At 44.1% G+C, this 15,666-nt stretch overlaps 1 protein-coding gene across 2 annotated transcripts in view; it reads right to left on the bottom strand.

Moving 5' to 3' along the window:
* CCDC18 (coiled-coil domain containing 18) overlaps positions 1–15,666 on the bottom strand; it is a 174,360-nt gene that overhangs the window by 6,648 nt on the left and 152,046 nt on the right. The window contains exon 30 of one of the 2 annotated variants that reach the window (XM_062191752.1): positions 6,869–7,066. The exons of the other annotated variant lie outside the window; for it this stretch is intronic. The gene's annotated coding sequence lies outside the window, so the exon portion shown is untranslated. Of the gene's footprint in view, positions 1–6,868; positions 7,067–15,666 lie in introns of those variants that run through there. 2 annotated transcript variants of the gene reach the window in all.

Genomic DNA, 15,666 nt, shown 5'->3' with positions numbered 1-15,666 from the left:
TATTGACATGCTATATCATGTAGAAACACACTCAGTTCTCTGATATGTCCTGGGAATGAATCACACATGTTGCCTTCAACTTTGGGAACAGGCTAGAACTGGTTCAGCATGTCCAGCAAGTTGATCTGGCTTCCAAAAGCTGCTTTGTTATGTGTATATGTACATTTCTCTAAGAAAAATAATTTAACCAGGCTTTCACTTGTCCAAAGTAATTATTTGTTTAACTACTCTTTTCATCACCTTCTTAAATGTGTCTAGTTCACAGCAACATTCTGGAGGAGTGGTATATGTGAGGCCATAAAAGCCAACTAATCAAAAAGGGTTATAACATTCATTTAAAAAAAAAAAAACCACATGGGGCTGGCACAGTGGCATAATAGGCTAAGCCTCTGCCTGCAGCGTCGGCATCCCATGTGGGCGATGGTTCATGTACTGGCTGCTCCTCTTCCAATCCAGCTCTCTGCTATGGCCTGGGAAAGCAGTAGAAGATGGCCCAAGTGCTTGGACCCTTGCACCCACGTGGGAGACCAGGAAGATGCTCTTGGCTCCTGGCTTTAGATCAGTTCAGCTCTGGCCCTTGAAACCATTTAGAGAGTGAACCATTGGATGGAAGACCTTCTCTCTGTCTCTCTGTATCTCTCTCTCTTTGTAAATCTACCTCTCAAATAAATAAATAAATCTTTAAAAAAAGACCATTGAGTAAGGAAATTGAGTAAGGAAATAAATTTTGTGCCAAATGTATTAGATATCAAGTAGAATATTTTGTACAAAGGTACAAAATGATCAACACATACACAAAAAATATGTCAACTTAATTACTGAAAAACATACAGATTTCACCAATGGGAAAGAGATAGAAATGTGGATATGAATGTACGATGGACTTGCTAAGGCTATAATAAAGCATGTGAGGATAGAAAGCATTGACATTTGTGTTTTCCTGGGTTTTCTGTGTTATTAGAGCCTGATAGAGTTGATTCTTTAATGAGCGGGAGGAAGGAGCAGGCATTGTGGTAAGGACACAGCTTGGGATGCCTGCATCGCACATCGGAGTGCCCAATTAGAGTCCCAGGTACCCAACTTCCAGTCCTGCTTCCTGATAATGCACATCCTGGGTGGCAGCAGATGATGATTCAAATCCTTGGGGCTTTGCCGCTCACTAGGTAGACTCAGATGGAGATCCTGGCTCCTGATTTTGCTGTGGTTTAACCTTGGCTGTTGCAGGCATTTGAGGAATGAACCAGTAGATGGAAGATTGATCTCTCTCTCTCTCTTTCTCTCTCTATCATCTTGCCTTTCAAATAAATAAAACTAATGTAGACATTAAAAAAAGAAATGCTACAATAGTCTTTACTCTCAGCTGTCTGGGAGAGAGAGAGAGAGAGAGAAATATTCTTCTGCCTCTCAAAAAAAAGAAAAGTGCAGTAGGAAGACCAGTGAGAGGCAACAATGTCAATGTCATTGACTCAGGTGAGCAAGAATTAAGATGCAGAGAAATGGTTCGGTCCAGGATGTGTTTCGGAAGTTGGAGTCAATGGGATCTAGATACTTACTGAAGCACTGAGTGTGCTGTGTGAGGGAGAGAGAGGAGCCAACCAGGGCGCCCAGGTGTGTGTCCTGAGCAACTGAGTGTGTGTTTGAATCATTTATTAGGATGGGGAAAGCCAGGACTGAGGCACCCTTGGGGTGGGACAGAAATTCAGTTGCTTGGTTCTGGCAAATCTGAGATGCTTGTTAGTCACCTAGTAGACATATTGAGTAGGCAATTAGGTGTATAAGACTGCAGCTCAGGCAAGATGTTGAGTCCAGAAATATAAACTCAAAACACATCACATATAAAGGTCTTTGAAGTAATGGGACTAGATCGCCTGGGGAGACAGTGCAGAGAGAGGAGCTGAGAGCTCCACATAGTCCACCTTTCAAAAGTTTGGTAGGAAAAAACAGTTCGGGGCTGGAGAGGCAGGCATTGTGGTGTAGCAGGTTAAACTGCTGCTTGTGACATTGGCACCCTGCATAGGCACCAGTTCCTGTCCTGGGTGCTCCACTTCTGATATAGCTGTCTACTAATGAACTGGGAAGTCCTTGGGCCCCTGCCACCTATATGGGAGACCTGGATGAAGCTCCTGGCTCCTGGATTTGACTTGGTCCAGTGCTGGCCATTGTGGCCATCTGGGGAGTGAATCAGAGGGTAGAAGATCTGTCTCTCTATATATAGCTCTGACTTTCAAATCAATCAATAAATCTTTTAAAAAAATTCAGTAGAGGCCAGTGCCATGGCTCACTTGGCTAATTCTCTGCCTGTGGTGCCGGCACCCCGGGTTCTAGTCCCGGTTGGGGCGCCGGATTCTGTCCCGGTTGCTCCTCTTCCAGTCCAGCTCTCTGCTGTGGCCTGGGAAGGCAGTGGAGGATGGCCTAGGTCCTTGGGCCCTGCACCCACATGGGAGACCAGGAGGAAGCACCTGAATCCTGGCTTCGGATTGGCACAGCACGCCAGCCGTAACAGCCACTTGAGGGGTGAACCAACAGAAAGGGAAGACATTTCTCTCTGTCTCTCTCTCACTCTCTAACTCTGTCAAAAAATAAATAAAAATTTTAAAAACTGCTATCAGTTCTTTGACATTCCTCTTATCAATAGGTAGGATCTAATTCCCTGTCCCTTGATCTGGGCTGGGTCACTAAGGTCAATAACTTGTCATAAGAAGTCTGACTGTTTCTGCCCAGGACAAGAATCTGAACCATCATGGAGAATCTGAACCATCATGGAAAGGCTACCAGAGATTCTCTGGTTGATATTCCCAGCTTAGCCCTTCCTTCCAGCAACACCCGCCAAGACATCAGACATGTGAATGACATCAGCAATCTTGTAGATTAATCATCTACCGGAAGACCTGGCAAATAACCACATTTGATATCATGTGGGGAAGAAGAATTTTGCCCAGGTGAGCCTGCCCAAGTCCCTGATCCCCCAAATCCTGAGATAACGGTTAAGTTTGGGATCCTTTGTGGTGCAGCAACAGAAAACTGGAACATCTTCCTTCTTTCTCTGAGACCTTATTTTTACAAACAGTTCTCCCTTCCAGCTTATCCTACCTTCTCAACACACATTATTTTGTTACCAACTTTTCCTTCCTTATTGTTCCTTCCCTGCCACTTGCAAGTACTCTTTCCCACCTTGATGAAAACCATCCCTAACCTTCAGCTTCCATTCTTTCTTCAACTTATTGTAAAATCTGGCTGTTTCCCTGACCACTATGCTGAAGTTGATCTCCTTGAGTTCACCAATGATCTACTAACTGATAAAGTCAACCGATACTGTTCTGTCCTTATACTTAAGTATATAAAGTTTTCAGAGTTCTCATCATGACTTTTTTTTTTTAATTTTTTGACAGGCAGAGTGGACAGTGAGAGAGAGAGACAGAGAGAAAGGTCTTCCTTTGCCGTTGGTTCACCCTCCAATGGCCGCCGCGGTAGGCGCACCGCGCTGATCCGATGGCAGGAGCCAGGTGCTTCTCCTGGTCTCCCATGCGGGTGCAGGGCCCAAGGACTTGGGCCATCCTCCCCTGCCTTCCCGGGCCATAGCAGAGAGCTGGCCTGGAAGAGGGGCAACCGGGACAGAATCCAGTGCCCTGACTGGGACTAGAACCCGGTGTGCCGGCGCCGCTAGGCGGAGGATTAGCCTGTTGAGCCACGGCGCTGGCCTCTCATCATGACTTTTTAAAAAGAATGAATTCTGAGAGCTGATGTGGCTCATCTGAGAAATAAGGTGAGCGCCTGAAGTAGTTTGCACAGCTGGGGATTTCTGGTCTTTAAAGCATGAGTTTCTCCAGCTGTGACACAAGAAAAACCTCAGTAGCAGAGGGAACCTGAAGACTCAGGGGATCTGGAGTGAATGAGCTGGGTGGAAGAGTCTAGAGTAGGTGAGAGGAAAAATACCAACATGAGAAATCACTGACTTAGAAATCTGAACCAGTGTTTGAGTGACAGCAGGATCAAACTCCTAGGACCAGAGCAGTAGATGTCAAAAAGGAGGGTAAGCATCCAACAGTATGGAGAACGGTCTGGAGAAGGCCTTGAAGCTGGTTCTTCAACTATTCTGCCTACAAATCAATTGAGGAATTCTTGTTGTGGGGTGGCTCCTGCTTAGGTCGGGTCCAAGTTCTTGTCTCGACACAAGAAGGAATTCAAGCAAATACTCAAAGGTCAGCAGAGAAGGAAGGTTTATTGAAAGTGAAAATATACACTCAAGGAAAAATGCAGGCAAGCTCAACAGAGAGAGAGTGAGCTGCCATTAAAAGGTTTGGGTTGTCCTTTTATTTGGGCATAGGGAATGGGTGTCTAGAGCTACGCTTAATTGAATACTCCAGGAAGGCAGAGTTTGGGCCAGGACTGAGTACCGCCCATTGCCTTGCCCTTTTTTGGAAATCTCAGAAGTGTCATAGCATCAGGTGCATGCTGGGAGTGTGAGTGTTGGCCAAAGCAATTTTATTATAAAAGCATTATAATGAACTAAAGGTCACTGTAGGGCGCAGTTGGCAGCTGTATTAGATACTTCCAGCCGGCTCCCGTTCTTAAGCAGTACAGTGGCTGCAGTCTGAACTGAAGGGAGTGGGAGTTTTCAGCGGGGCACATGGGACAGCAGCGCAGGTGCTGCAATCCTCAGCTCCTTGTTGCCTGCTGTCTCCCTACCCACATCAGTCTCATTAATTAGATGTTGATCCCCCTGCCTTTCCCAAGAGATTGTGGGTTAGGCTGAACATTTGCCTTTCAAATACACACTTGAGGTCACTCTTGTACAGGCGGTCTGCAAGCTAGATTTTGAGAAACACTACCCTAAAGCAAGAGGAAGGGCCTGGCTGGCGTGTTCTGGGCCATCCAGTTACTCCCTCTTTACTTGATTAGTTAACTCATTCATTTGCTCATGATGCCAGAAGCTAGGCTGGGCTCAGCTGAGACACAGCAATAGCTGAGCTGGGTTTTCTCTCCCTGTGTAGTTTCAGGGCTTCTTCTCTTTTCACGGCCTTTTTATGTGGCTCTTTCCACACTGTCACTGCAGCAGGTTAGCCAGGCTTATCACATGGTGGCTCAGAGCTCCCCAAAGAGGAAGCCTCTAAGGCTCCTTAAAACTGAGGCCTAAAACTGGCAGTGTCACTTTTGCTACAGACTGCTGGGTGAGGCATGTCACAGGCCCAGTCCAGATACTGTGCAAGTGTGTGAACTCTGGGAGATGTGGCTCACTGAGGAGCCATAATGTAATAGATTAGCAAAAAAATAAGGGAAGAAAACATACGAGAAAAGATAGGGTTACTGGGAACAGGGCTGTGTCAGGTTAGCCATGTTATACATAATACAAGGCATTCTCACTTTTAAAAGGTGAACCACAACTTAGGCTCTGAGTTTCCCAGCATCCAGAAAGACCAGATAGGAGTAAAGGAGTTAATAAATAACTTAAAGCAGCCCTGATATACAGTACAGTATACTTATTATATAACAAATCACAGTTCCCTCTCCCAGCAACATGGAATTTGTGGTGGAGGAATATCTGACATGGCAAATTTAATGCACTATCTTTAGAGTAAGAAATGCTCTGAGCACTACATGCAAGTTGGTCAATGATTTTTCTATCTGATTTGAGATGCTCTTTTAAAACAATTTCTAACCAGGGGAAAGAGGAAGCTAGGCAGCAGAAGCAATGTAAAGATAGGTGCAGACCAATTAATGGCTGCTTTACACACAGATGTAGGACACTCATAGGCTTTTTTTTCCAGGGAATTTAGATAATCGACTCAACTGTGAAATCCAGTAAGTGTCATGATTTGTGGTTGAGTTACAGAAGGAAGAATGAAAAAATGATAGGATATCCCAAAGAAGAAAATCCCTTAGGATAGCCATTCTCAAATTTGTATGACTACCATTAACAATAAGATATATATTTTATATTGTAACACATATACACACAATTAAAACAAAAGTTCACACACTACATTAATCTTTATTGTGTGTGATACACTTTGATATTTTCTATTCTAGTCTCTTTTAAAAGTGCTCAGGCCGGCGCTGTGGCTTAACAGGCTAATCCTCCGCCTTGTAGCGCCAGCACACCGGGTTCTAGTCCTGGTTGGGGCGCCGGATTCTCCCGGTTGCCCCTCTTCCAGGCCAGCTCTCTGCTGTGGCCCGGGAAGGCAGGGCAGGATGGCCCAAGTTCCTGGGCCCTGCACCCTCATGGGAGACCAGGAGAAGCACCTGGCTCCTGCCATCGGATCAGCGAGATGCGTCGGCCGCAGCGGCCATTGGAGGGTGAACCAACGGCAAAAAGGAAGACCTTTCTCTCTGTCTCTCTCTCACTATCCACTCTGCCTGTCAAAAAAAAAAAAAAAAAAAAAAAAAGAATTTAAAAGTGCTCAGGACCACCCGCTGAACTGATTTCACAACTCACTGCTTCAGGTACAGTAGGCAGCATAATAGCCCAGCAGATCTGTCCCCAGTATACTTCACCAAAAATAAGAGAAGCAACCAAAAGATTAAGCAAAATGGAAAATTAATCAAGGTTCATTGAAAAAAATGTTGCAATACCATAGAGAAGTGACAAAGAAACAAGTATCTAGAAATGACATCTATGAGTGTAGTAGGGGAAACAAACAAAAAAACCCCAAACCACGGCCAGATAAGATTAGATTAGATCATGTCCATTTTGAAAGAGATAAATGTCAGATTGAAACTCCCAAAGGCTATCATAACAGGCTACAGCACTGTGGTAAATCTTTTTTTAAAAAAATATTTTTTTATTTGAGAGGCAAGATGAGAGAGAGAAATGTCCCATCCACTGGTTGGACTCCCCAAATGCCCACAATGACCAGGGCTGAGGCAGCCAAAGATGGAAGTCAGGAACTCAGTCCGGTCTCCCATGTGGATTGCAGGGACCCAACTACTTGAACCACGACCTGCTGCCTCCTGGAGTGCACATTGGCAGGAAGTTGGAGCAGGAACTGGAGCCAGGACTCAAACCCAGGTACACCGATATGAGACGATGTGGTGTCTGCTTAACTGCTGGCCAAACCCCTGCAAACATCTGGGACAAAAAAAATAGTAGTTATAGCAACCCAGGATTAGACAAGAGCCACAAAATCCATACCAGCCAAACACAGGGGCGTTAAAACAAGACACTGACCAAACCCCTGCCCCTACCCATCTGTGGAACAGGAGACCAGAGGCCCTGCAGGACATGCCCTGAGCTAGGAAAAGGGTTTTGGCTTCTGTGTCCTGCAGCTGTGGAAAGGGGCTTTGAAGGAACCTGACCCTAGTGTGTCTGAGCTGTGTGATCTCACCAAACACATCTAAACCCCTGTCTAAACCCCTGTCTCCGTGTGTGAAAAGCAAGGATAAGAAAAGCCACTGCACTGGGAAGACATTGTGGTTGTCATCACTAAATAAGATTATGCGTTGAAATGCTTAGCAAAATTCCTGGCACATAGTAAAGGTTCAAAAAATAGCTCTGTTATTTCTGAATCAGTCGCAAAACAGACAGTGAGGGTCCTGGTAACCAGGTCCATGTATGGCAAGAAGAAAAAAGAAGAACCGAGGTAGGAAACCAAGAGGACCCAGGGCCAAAGGAGTCATTGCCTAAAGCAGTGCAGCTTCTGTGAAAACTGCACCCTTGGGAGGGGCATTTGATAGAGCAGGTATTGCTTTTCTGTAAAGATATACAAATGTCTACAACTTTAAGAAACAATGAACACATTACATCCATGTTACTCTAGGTCTAAAGTTTGTGTTCTTAATCCCTATATTCATATTATCCCATCTTAAAATTTTCATTGGGAAATTGTGAGTCTAAATATTAGAATCAACCTCTACAATGAAAATGATAAAACACTAAAGCAAGAAATTGAAGGGGAAATAACAAAATAGAAAGGCCACATGTTCATGAGATAGAAAAAGTAATATTATTCAAATGTTCACGCTACCCAAAACAGTGTACAGATTTAGTACAATAAGCAACCCTAAAATTCCTAAGGAAGCAGAAGATTCTAAACATAACCAAAGAAATCCTGATTAAAAAATAACAAAGCCAGAACTATCCCAATACTTGATTTCAAGACATACGATGGAGCTATTGTAATCAAAACAGCATAACACATAGACCAATGGAACAGAATAGAGCTCCCAGAAATGTATGTACAGCCAATTGATTCTAGACAAAGTAACAAGTGGAGAAAGAATAATCTCTTCAATAAATAGTCCTGTGAAAATTCGATATCCATATGCAGAAGACTGAAACTTGACTCCCCACCCCACACAGCCCATACAAAAGTCAAATCAAAATGGATCAAAGAGCTAATTGTTAAGATCTGAAACTTAGAAAATACTACAAGAAAGCATAGGGGAAACACTTCAAGAAATTAGTATCCACATTGTTTTTTTTGGATACAACCCCAAAAGCACAGATAACAAAAGCAAAACTGGACAAATGGGATTATACCAAACTAAGAAGCATCTGCAAGCAATGGTGAAGAAAATGGGTAAAAATAGTCACAAACTAACCATTCATCTGACAGAGGATTAACACCGGACTATGGGAAAAAAAAAAAAAAGAAAAAGAAAAAGAAAAAAAAAAGCAGGGGCTGGTGCTGTGGTGAAGTGCCAACATCCCATATGGGCACCAGTTCGAGACCTGGCTGCTCCTCTTCCAATCCAGTTCTCTGCTATGGCCTGGGAAAGTAGAAGATGGCCCAAGTCCTTGGGCCCCTGCACCCACGTGGGAAACCCGAAGCTCCCAGCTCCTGGCTTCGGATCAGCGAAGCTCCGGCCATTGAGGCCAATTAGGGAGTAAACCTGCAAATGGAAGACTTCCCTCTCTCTGCCTCTCCTCTCTGTGTAACTCTGACTTTCAAATCAATAAATAAATCTTTAAAAAAAAAAAAAGCAATCCAGTTGTAGACATACACATGGCCAACAACTATATGAAAAAATGCTCAACATCACTAGCAATCAGGGAGACACAAATCAGAACTATGAGAACAGCTATTATAAAATTTTTTTTAAAGATTTATTTATTTATTTATTTGAAAGAGAGAGAGAGAAAGAGATCTTCCATCCTCTGGTTCACTCACCAAATGGCCTCAATGCCATGGCTGGGCAGGGCTGATGCCAGGAACCAGGAGCTTCTTCTGAATTGCTCACGTAGGTGCAGGGGTTGAAGAACTTGGGCCATCTTCTGCTGCTTTCCCAGGCCTTTAACGGGGAGTTAGATGGGAAATGGAGCAGTTGGCACTCAAATAGGCACCTATATGGGAAGCCGGTGTTGCAGGTGACAGTTTAACCCGCTGTGCCACAAACCAGCCCCTATCATAAAGATTTTTAAAAAATAAAAAATGCTAGTGTGAATGTGGAGAAAAGGAAATTCTTATACATTGTTGGTAGGAATGCAAATTAATATAACCTTCATGGACAATGTATGGGGATCCTCAGGAAACTAAAAATAGACCTACCATAGGACCCAGATATCTCACTTCTGGGAATAAATCCACAGGAAATGAAATTAGCTTATGAAAGAGATCCCTACATCTCCATGTTCATTGCAGCACTATTCACAATAGCCAAGGTACGGAATCAACCTAGATGTCCAAAAATGGGTGAAGAAAATATAGCATATATACATAATGTAAGTGCTGCCATAAAAAAGAATGCCATCCTGACATTTGCAGAAAAATGGAAGGAAACGAAGGCCATTATGTTAAGTGAAGTAAGCAGATACAGAAAGACAAATACCACATGCTCTCTCTTATATGTAGAAATTTTGAAAAGTTGATACTAACTTGTAATAGTGGTTCTGAGAGGCTGGGAAGGGTGAGGGGAGGGGCATGGAGGGAGGTTAGACAATGAGCACCAAAACACAATTAGATAGAAAGAAGCAGTTCTAGTGTTCCACAGCACCGTGGGGCAACTATAGTTCACTCTAATGGGTCAGATGCTGTATAAAGAGCTGGAAGAAAGCAACTGGTAGACTCTAAGCATAGAGAAAGGATAAGGAAATTGAAAAAGTGAACTGCCTGATCTGATCAGTTTCTGCTGTGTACCTGTGTGGAGACAGTTCACTGTATCCTATAAAAATTTACCCTATGTTTAAAAACTTGTAAAAATTGCAATCAACAAAGTTGAACATACATGACAAAGTGTGCAAAGATGGCTAAAAAATAGGTTTGTGAAATGAAACCATAATTATGTACTATATTTGTTTAGCTTTTAAAGTATGTTCACAGACTAACAAAGCTTACCATCTACGAGGGCCTTTCTGAAAACTAACAAAAGCTCATGCTCCCTTCTTCCACCTGCTGTTATTTTTCTGCTCAAAAAAAAAAAAAAAAAAAAAAAAAAAAAAAAACCCACCACATTTAACTTAGAATCCACAAGTACCCAGTAGAGGCTCAATAAACATTTACTTGGTAAACCCAAATACTTCCTAGGAAGTAATCATATTTCTAGATCTAATACCTGAAAACTCAACTAGCACTCAAAGTTACAAAGGGATAAACATCTGTGGTATAGTCACACAAAAGAATCCCTTTAAGCAATGAAAAGAATGGCCAATTGCCCACACAGAAACGCAAAGTATAAAAATACTGTTTCAGTACCAGTCATAGCATCACTTGGCTTTAGATGACACATTAGGGACAGATCCCACATGGGGTGTAAGTACACAGTGACTCCTGTTGCTGACTTAACAATTTGACACTCCTGTTCATGGCGTCAGTAATCTCCCTAGGCTCTAGTCATGAGTTGCCAGGGCTATGGAAGCCTTTAGAGTTCGCTGACTTTGATCTTATTCCGATAGGGTCATAGTCAAAGTGGAGGTTCTCTCCTCCCTTCGGAGAAGGGTACCTCCTTCTTTGATGGCCCCGTTCTTTCCACTGGGATCTCACTCACAGAGATCATTCATTTAGGTCTTTTTTTTTTTTTCCATGATATCTTGGCTTTCCATGCCTGCTATACTCTCATGGGCTCTTCAGCCAGATCTGAATGCCTTGAGGGCTGATTCTGAGGCCAGAGTGTTGTTTAGGACATCTGCCATCCTATGAGTCTGCTGTGTATCCCACTTCCCATGTTGGATCTTTCTCTCCCTTTTTGATTCTATCAGTTAGTATTAGGAGATACTTGTCTTGTTTGTGTGATCTCTTTGACTCTTAGACCTATCAGAGCTATCAATTGTGAGCTGAAATTGATCACTTGGACTAGTGCGATGGCATTGGTACATGCCATCTTGATGGAATTGTGTTGGAATCCCCTGGCACATTTCTAACTCCACCATTTGCGGCCAGTCCGATTGAGCATGTTCCAAATTGTTCATCTCCTCCCTCTCTTTTTCCACTCTTAGATTTAACAGGGATCACTTTTCAGTTAAAATTTAAACACCTAAGAATAATTGTGTGTTAATTACTGAGTTCAACCAATAGTACTAGAACAACAACAACAAATACTAAAAAGGATAAAGTATTACATTGTACATCTAAAGTCAGGACAGGAGCTGATCAGTTCATTGTTGCTTATAGTGTCCATTTCACTTAACCGGTTTCCCCTTTGGCGCTCAGTTGTCACCGATCAGGGAAAACTGTGTGGGCACAGACTGATGAGGTCTTTTCTAATTATATACTGAAGTGATCTTCTATATATAAAGAGAATTGGAAATGAAAAAAAAAAAAAAAACAACCTGGTGTTAAAATGGAAATGGCATAGAAAATTAATTAATTTGAAAAAAAAATTATGTAGGATCTCTGTCTTTAATGTGCTGTACATTGCTATTTAATGCTATAATTAGTAATCCAATGGTAGTTTTTTCACTTGATGTTGCTATATGGGCAAAATGTTGAAATCTTTACCTAATATATACTAAACTGATCTTCTGTATACAAAGAGAATTGAAAATGAATCTTTACATGAATGGAAGGGGAAAGGGAGCGGGAAAGGGGAGGGTTGCGGGCGGGAGGGAAGCTATGGGAGGGGGGAAGCCATTGTAACCCATAAGCTATACTTTGGAAATTTATATTCATTAAATAAAAGTTTAATAAAAAAAAAAAGAAAAGAATGGCCAATTAATGCATGCAACAACGTGACTGAATCTCAAAGGCACTATCAGAAGATCAGAAGGACAGATACCATGTGATTGATTCCATTCTGAAAAAGCAAAACTGTGGGGACAGCAAACACATCAGTGACAGGGAGTGAGTGGAAGGGGACTGATTACAGACAGGAAACTTTGGGATGATGTTAATGCTCTGTATCTTTATCATGGTGGTGTTTATATGACTCTACACCTTCCTCAAAATTCCCAGAAGTATATTTATAAATTTATAAATTAGTATATACAAATTGCACCTCAACAAACCTGACAAAAAAGTAAAGAGGACATAAAGGTTACAATATGACATTCTGATAATTTACTTTAAAAAATTATTTATTTGAAAAGCAGAATTAGAGTGACAGAGAGAGAGAGAAAGAGAGAGAGAGAGAGAGAGAGAGAGAGAGAGAGATCTTCTATCCACTGGTTCACAATCCAAATGGCCATAACGGCAGGGGCTGGGCCAGGCTGCAGCCAGGAGCTACATCTGAGTCTCCCACATGGTTGTAGCAGCCCAGGTACTTGGGCCATCTTCTGTCGCTTTCCCAGGTACATTAGCAGGGGCCTGGATCAGAAGTGGAGCAGCCTGGATTCAAACCAGCAGCCATATGGGATACTGGCATTGTAGGTAGTGCTTAACCTGCTGTGCCACAGTGCCTGCCCCAAGAATTTACTTTAAATACACCTGTTAATTTTAAGGTAGTAGAATATTTCATTTTAGTCATAAAAGTGACTGTCCTGCCACCACTAAAATTCCAAACATCACTTACCGACAGCATGTCACAGATACAGATAGTTCCAACTGTTTGTTCTGTGAAGAACAAACTGGATGAGTGAGAAAAGAAAGGGAGCTGGGAGATACAGGCTGTAATGTGGAAGAAACACAAGGAGTCCGGAGACGAAAGGGGGTACAAGGCAAGATTTCTTACATGGAACATATCTCAAGATCTTCACATGTTCCCGATCAGAATGATAAAATCGTCATCACACCTGAGGGTGAGTTGTTCAAAAAGTACCCAGCAAATCGACAGCTGCTCCTCTTCTAGGACCATTCCCGGGACTGGTTCTCGCCGCACAGCCGGGCTGCTGGCGGTGGGCTCCCAGGTCTTCCCACCCAGCTGGCTCTCGCAGTTTCCCACTCACTCACAAGTATTTGGTGAGCACCTCTAGCTGCCAGCTGAGATTTCAAGATGGAGCAAAACACACGGATCCCCTGCTCTGGGCCTTACAGTGAAAGAGGAAAGAGGGGAAAAAAAAGTGTACAAATACGTACTTTGCGATGGGTTTCAGGGAGAAATAAAACAGGGCAGATTTTGGGTGAGCAGTGGTGAGGGGACCTGAGGAGACACAGCACTCACTGACGCAAATGAGGGTTGTGGCTGGGCGGAAGGTTGGGCAGGGCCCTCAGCAGAAGTACATGTGGCCTTCCCTGAGGGTGATAAAGCAGCTGCATGTGGTTATAGAGTGGTAGCAGGTGAGATCAGAGAGTTAGGCAGATCGAAGAGGCTTTGGGAGAGACAATCAGTCCTGTTCTAACGGCAATAGGAATTAACCAAAGGGTAGAGATATGGTTTCCTTTTCAACAATCTCTCTGGCTTCTCTAACAGTGGGCAAGAGGATAAACTCAGAAAACAATCAGGTGCCACTGCACTCACCCAGGCAGCAGATGGCAGTAACCTGGCCCAGCGTGGTAGCAGGTGCAGTGGTAAGAATCCCTTTAAGGCGGGTGCCGCAGCCCAATAGGCTAATCCTCTGCCTGCGGCGCCGGCACCCCAGGTTCGAGTCCTGGTTGGGGCGCCGGATTCTGTCCCAGTTGCCCCTCTTCCAGTCTAGCTCTCTGCTGTGGCCCGGGAAGGCAGTGGAAGATGTCCCAAGTGCTTGGGCCCTGCACCCACATGGGAGACCAGAAGAAGCACCTGGCTCCTGGCCCAGATCGGCGCGGTGCGCCTGCCGCAGCGCGCCAGCCACAGTGGCCATTGGAGGGTGAACCAACGGCAAAAGGAAGACCTTTCTCTCTCTCTGTCTCTCTCTCTCACTGTCCACTCTGCCTATCAAAAAAAAAAAAAAAAAAAAAAAAAAAAAAAAAAAGAATCCCTTTAAGCAAAATAATCCCTTTAAGCAAAAGATTCAGGTTCTGTGTTGCAGGTAAGGCTGACGAGCAGTGCTAAGGACTGGGATAGGGGTGCTGAGAGGAAGCAGTGGGCGAGTGGGGATGCTTCCCCTAGGATGGCCAAGGCTTAGAGATGAGAAGATCCTGGAGAGGGACCCATACTTCTGTTTTGGTCTTGCTGTGTTTGAGGTGTGCAGGAGACACAAGTGGAGGCATGAGGAAGCAGGTGAACAACCAAGGGTGGGGCTCTGGAGAGAGATGGGGTCAGGCACATGATTTGTAATTCATCAGCACACACATGGAGTTGAAGGCACTGAGACTGGACACAATGACTGGCGGAGAGAAGTTAAGAGAATAGGAACTGGAATAGAATCCTGCACTCCTTCGTGTTTAAAGGTCGAGGAAGGGAGGAAGTGACAGAGAAGACACTCCAGTGAGACAGGAGGAAACCCGAGAGTCGGAGGTTCCAGAAGCCAGCAACAGAATGGGCTTTAGGTAGGAGGAGTTGATCATGGCTCTGCCGAGGTCAGACTAGAGCTAGGAACTGCCATTGTCTCTGGCACCACAGTCTCACTGGTGACAGATCTGATAAAGATCATTTCAGCAGATGCAATGAGCATGTGATTGGAATGAGTAGAACAGAGAAAGAGAAGTGAGAAAGTGGAGAGAGCAAGTGTAGGCAACTCTTGAGAAACCGCACGATGAAGGCAGGCTGGGACACGGGGTGGAAGCCGGGGAGATTTAGTTAAAAAGCACCAAACTGGAGGTGAGCATTTGGCCGAGCAATAGCTGAGACACAACTTGGAAAGCCAGCGTCCTCTAAGGGAGCGCCTGGCTCTGTATCTTGACTCCAGCTTCTGCTGGTGAGCACCGTGGGGCACAGCATGATGGCTCAGCTGGGTGGGCCCCTGCCCATATGAAAGACCCTGACTGAGTTTCAGGCTCCTGGCTTCAATCTGACCCAGCCCCAGCTGTTGCAGGCATTTGGAGAGGGGGTAACAGGATGGAAGATCTCTGTATTTCACTCTGTCTCTCTGCCTTTGAAATACAATGAAAATAAATTTTTTTCAAAAAGTACAATACTGGGGCTGGCATTGTATCATGGCAAGTTAAGCTGCTGTTTGCAATGCCAGTGCGTTTCTTGCTAATGGGCCTGGAAAGGCAGCAGAAGATGGCTTAAGTCCTTGGGCCCTGTCACCTGTGTAGAAGACCCAGATGGAATTCCTGGCTCCTGGCTTCAGCCTGGCCCGGACCTGTTGAAGCCATTTAGGAAGTGAAACAGCAGATGGAAGATTCTCTTTCTCTTCCTCCTCCTCCTCTTCTTCTTGTCTCTTCCTCTGTCACTCTGCCATTCAAATAAATACACCTTTAAAAAATAGTAAAAAGTAAGATACTAAGGCATGATGCAAAAATGGCAAATTGGGGCTGGCACTGTGGCTCAGCGGGT

The sequence above is a fragment of the Lepus europaeus genome, chromosome 5 (assembly GCF_033115175.1).
Source record: "Lepus europaeus isolate LE1 chromosome 5, mLepTim1.pri, whole genome shotgun sequence".
Classification (NCBI taxonomy): Eukaryota; Metazoa; Chordata; class Mammalia; order Lagomorpha; family Leporidae; genus Lepus; species Lepus europaeus.
This window is presented reverse-complemented; position numbering and strand designations above follow the sequence as displayed.